The sequence below is a fragment of the Myotis davidii genome, unplaced genomic scaffold (genome assembly GCF_000327345.1).
Source record: "Myotis davidii unplaced genomic scaffold, ASM32734v1 scaffold354, whole genome shotgun sequence".
Lineage (NCBI taxonomy): Eukaryota > Metazoa > Chordata > Mammalia > Chiroptera > Vespertilionidae > Myotis > Myotis davidii.
Window position 1 is genome coordinate 131,907 of NW_006285785.1, and position 5,309 is coordinate 137,215.

At 41.1% G+C, this 5,309-nt stretch overlaps 1 long non-coding RNA gene across 1 annotated transcript in view; it reads right to left on the reverse strand.

The window, feature by feature from the left end:
- The window catches only part of LOC107181987, a 21,347-nt gene that overhangs the window by 6,592 nt on the left and 9,446 nt on the right, over positions 1-5,309 (reverse strand). The window contains exon 2 of the long non-coding RNA XR_001512704.1: positions 913-922. This is a non-coding gene — a long non-coding RNA (uncharacterized LOC107181987). The remainder of the gene's footprint in view (positions 1-912; positions 923-5,309) is intronic.

Consider the following 5,309-nt stretch of genomic DNA (forward strand, 5'->3'; position numbering starts at 1 on the left):
GAGACTAACCCGGAACTGGAGTTCAGAGCAGTCAGCAGCTTGAGATGCCTCCCGATTGAAAAAGACAACCGTGTCCTCAATGCCAGCCCTTGCCGTGTGTGCCTCCGTACCTCTGCACTTTACTTCTGCAGCTCCTCTGAGTCTGATTTTCTCTTTCCTTCTAGTTGTAGAATTTCCACTCAGCCAGCCTTTCTGTAGTTCTGGATGATGTCCGTTTTGTCTTTTAGTTGTATTTTTGAAGTTGTTGTGGGAGGCAGCAATTTCCGGTGTTTACCTATGCCACCATCTTGGTTTTTTCTAATTTTCTATTGTCATGTCTTTATCTGGTTTTGGAATTCAGATAATGCTAATTTGGTAAAATGAGCTTGGAAGTTTTCCCTCCTTTTTAATTTTTTGGAACACTTCAAGAAGGATAGATGTTAGTTCTTTGGATGTTTGGTGAAATTCATCTGTGAAGCCATCCAGTTCAGGACTTTTATTTGTTGGGAGGTTTTTTTGTTGTTGGTTGTTTTTTTACTGCTTCAATTTTACTGTTTGTAATATGTCTATTTAGATTCTCTGATTCTTCCTGATTCAGTTTTGGAGGATTGTATGTTTCTAGGAATTTATTGATTTCTTCCAGATTGTCTGGTTTGCTAGCATATAGTTGTTTGTCATTTTCTTTCTTTCTTTTTTTCTTTTTTTTTGGTTAATCCTTACCCAAGGATATTTTCCCATTGTTTTTTTTAGAGGGAGTGGAAGGGAGGAGTGGGGGGTGGAGGAGGGAGAGACATCGATGTGAGAGAGACACATTGATCGGTTGCCTCCCGCACGCATCTTGATCGGGGCCAGTGGTCAAACCTGGACCAGGTACATGCCCTTGACCGGGAATTGAATCCACAACCTTTCAGTGTGCAGGCCAATACTAACCACTGAACTACACCTTGTAGGTAATTACCTGCTTTTCTCTTGATGCTTTTAACACATTGCATACCACATAGCAATCTCTGAGACATATGCCAGGGACCGCACGTTTTTGGGCAAACTGCATGTTATTTAAATCATCATAATGCACTTTAGGTGTTGTTTTTCAATAATTATGACATTTTTATTTACAAAAACAATTAAACAATTAAAGTTCCTAGTATTTTTTAAACGTATGGTACTGCATAAAACATTTTCCTCTATGAAGAGGGCCCAAACAAAATTTATATAAGTATCTAGATTCGCTCCTTTTTCCATGGGCGCGAAACACGAGAAAACTCCTGAGCAGTACAAAATGTGTTAAGATTCTGTCTTCAATCTTTTGGGATTTTAATTATGACAAGAGGCCCGGTGAACGAAATTCGTGCATAGGTAGGGTCCCTAGGCCTGGCCTGCGATCAGGGCTGATCAGATTTCCCACTTCCCCGCCTCCTTCCCTTGCTACCCACTCGCCATCAGTGCGTGTGTTCCCCCTCCCCCCCCCACCGCCTTCCCCTTCCTCAGCGCCCTGCTGCTGCCACTGTTGGCCCACCATGTTCCATGCCACTCCCTGGTGATCAGCACACATCATAGTGATCGAACTCCTGGTCGAACTTCCAAAGGGACACTTTGCATATTAGCTTTTTATATATATAGATGTGTCTTGATGTGGGTCTCTTTTGGTTCATCTTGTTTGAGACTCCCTGCGCTTCCTGGATTGTGTGTCTTTTTCCTTCACCAGGTTAGGAAAATTTTCAGTCATTATTTCTTGAAATAGATTCTTGATTCCTTGCTCTCTGTCTCTTCTCCTTCTGGTACTCCTGTGATGTGCATGTTGTTCCATTTCATGTCCCAAAATTCCCTTAAACTATCCTAGTTCTTTTTCATTTTTTCTTCACCCTATTCTGACTTTTTTTCTACGTTGTTTTTCAAATCTGATTCAGTCCTTTGCTTTTTCCATCCTACTTTTTATTCCTTCTGTGTATTCTTTGAATATTTGTGTGATATGGTATTTTTCATTTCTGACTGGTTCTTTTTCATAGTTTCTGTGTCCCTTTTCATGCTGGTGTAGTTCTTACTGAGTTCCTTAAGCATCCTTATTAGCATTACTTTGAACTCTATATCTGCTAAATTTTTTACCTCCATTTCATTTAGCTCTTTGTCTGGTGATTTCTTCTGTTCTTTCATTTGGGGCCTGTTGTTTTTTTTTTTTGTCTCCCATTGTGGTTGTCTCGTTGTATATGTTTCTGTGTATTAGGTAGAATTTCTATGACTCCCAGTCTTTGTGGGGTGGCCTAATGTAGTAGGTGTCCTGTGGGACCAGTGGAATAGTCTCCTTGATCCCCTGAGCTGGGTGCTCTAGGAATGTCCTTTGTGTGGATTATATGGGCCTTCCTGTTGTAATTGGGTCTTGATTGTTGTTGACCCATTTGTTGGTGGGATCAATCCTCAGGCTGGCTGACTGTGAGGCTCAACCCTGACCATGGCATGCAAGCTGCTGTACAGGTGCCATTTCACTGGAATTTTACATGAATCTCCTCAGAGCTGCGCCTCCTGAGACTCTGTCTGAATGGTTTCTGGTTAAACATTTGAGTATGAAGACTTCATATATGATGCTGTTTACTTCAAACTCAGCTTCACTATTTGTAATTTTAAATGTCATCTTTTTTGTAAAGGAACATTTCCCCTTTGCAAGGAGCAGGCAGTCTGGGAGGTACTTGCACATCCTGCAAATGCCCTGCTCCTCATCAGGCTTCTCCCTACTGGCATTTACACCAATGATAATTCATATTGGAGGAAATTATTTCATTGCCATTTACAACATGGCGATTTTATAATTCTTTCATACCTTGTACATTCGTTAGCTGCAACTCTATAAAGTAGGGTAAAGCTTACTTCTTTTGATTACTATGGTCTTGTGATTTTAACTGTAGACCCCCCACACACACACACACATTTTTAAAGTGAGAAGTTAGTTTTATAGTCTTCCCCAATGGTGTGGCAAGTGACTTTTCGCTCCTCTATTTATTTTTAATATACTGTGAACTCATACATTGTACTCAGGGTCCTAAAATAATTGATTTTCATTACTCTTTTTGATACATTGTCTCAAATTTTGCCAGTAGGAGTCCCTTCAGGCTGGCTCCAGTGCCTTTTTGGCATGCTCCCACTATTTCTTAATCACTAACTTGGTTTTACTGCTCTGGCCTTGGTAGCAGTCATCTCTCTAAAGAGCTCTGGTTCCTTTTAGTGGGTCTCATGGACTTTTATTTTCATTAGCAGCTTTATTGGATATAAGTTATGTACCAAAAATTCACCGATTTACCCAGAGGCTTTTTAACTTGAACATTTTTGGTGGTTAAAAACTAATTTTTTTGTGAAGTCTAATGGAGTCACTGTACCCACAAACTGGGGAATCATTTGTCTGCCTTGGGATTTTCTCTAAAAATAGTATTGTCACCTGCTATTTCCTGGAAAAGGCCAGGGGTATTTTGTATAACAGGCATGTACGATCCAGTTCTCCCTTTGGTGCTCTTGGTAATGTTTGCTTGTTTTCATTTCTATTTTCCCTGTCCTGTTTTGTTTTTGTTGTTATTTTTACCTACTAAGGAACTGAAGTGGGTCTTTGCATTCCTTCCACCAGCACCCTTTAACTTGAACCAGATAAATCCTAGCAGTTTCAGAAAGAAGCAGGAGGGAAAAGGAAGAGCGCAAAAGAAATAATCAGCTCCTGGATGCTGCTGTCTCTGCTCTCATTGCCTTTACACTTCCTTCCCAGGACTCAAACCGTCCTGGCTTGCATTCATTTCCTCAAGCACACCAAGCATCCCCCTCTAGGAAGGTCTCTGCCCCTATGCTTATGTGCCACCACACTGCCTCCACTCCCCACCACAAGGCAGGCTGTTATTGCAGCTTAAATGACACCCTTTCAGTAGATCTCCCATGACCCTTGAACCTTGACCCTCTACACACCTCTGATTCTCCAACAAGACACCTGTCCATTTCCTTCTTAGCCTTCCTCACAAGACTGTGATCCTGTGTGTTCTACCCCTCATTGGCCCTCCTTTGAAAATACACTTTTAGTGATAGAACTTAGAGGGATTTGGCAAAGGTTAGAAGCATTTCCAGATGGGAAATATTCTTGCAGTCATTTTGTGTGGTGGGGAGAAAGAAGCTGGTTCTGTCTTTAGGTAGGCATTTGACCTTTGTACCACAGTAGGCTCTCAGAGCTTCGATTCAGGAGTATTGCCATGTGTATGCAACCTCAGAGATCTAAAAACAGGACAAAGACTGAATTTTGAATTATTTTCTCTTCGCTATCTCAGTGTGTAGGATCTCTTTTCACCGTCAGGGTTGAGACAAATGGAGGGTTGACACATTAATCATAAAAATGACATCTTCTGTAAACATTTTTTAAAATATATATTTATTGATTTCAGAGAGAAAGGGAGGAGAGATAGAAACAACAATGATGAGAGAGAATCGTTGATCGGCTGCCTTCTGCGCGCCCCCTACTGGGGGAATCGAACCCACAACCCGGGCATGTGCCCTTGACAGGAATCAAACTCAGGACCCTTGAGCCTGCAGGCCGATGTTCTATCCACTGAGCCAAACTGGCTAGGGCTTTTCTGTAAACATTTTAAATCCAAACATAAATCATTGGCTAAATGACTCTTTCTTTTAGGACGGCTCTTCTGGGGGAGTTTACCATTAAGGTTCTTGCAAAACCTAACTTTGGCTTCTTTTAAAGTGGAGCAAGGGCTATTGTAAGGTCATTTAAATGCCAAACCTTTCTAGATTTTTAAGATTTCTTTCTCCAAACATATATTGGTCTCACCCATACATAATTATTCACCAGCAATAGATCAATAGATACAGATTTTTTTTAATCCTCACCTGAGGATATGTTTAGAGAGAGGAAGGGAGAGAGACATCTGCGAGAGAGAAACATCAATCTGTTGCCTCCCTTATATATGCCTCCCTTATGCACACTGACTGGGAATCGAAGCCATAACTTTTTGGTGTATGGGATGATGCTCCATCCAACTGAGCCACCCAGCCAGGGGACCAGCAGTATTTTCTAGTGACTTGTGTTTATTGAGTCTTTCCAAAGAATCATCCAGGGCCACTCTTTTTCTATTCACACTCATATATCATTTGTTCGTATACTATTTAATTATGTTATTAATACTCAGTAAATAAAATTTCCATAAATAGATTTGGGAATAAACATCGCTGACGAACACTTGGTAAGCATCGAACTCGTATGGGAAAGGAGTGAGGCTGCACTGGAGACTGGGGCAGGAATGAGTCTCCACCAGGGCTGGGGCTGTACAGGCTGTGGTTCTTTTTTTCTTTTTTTTTTT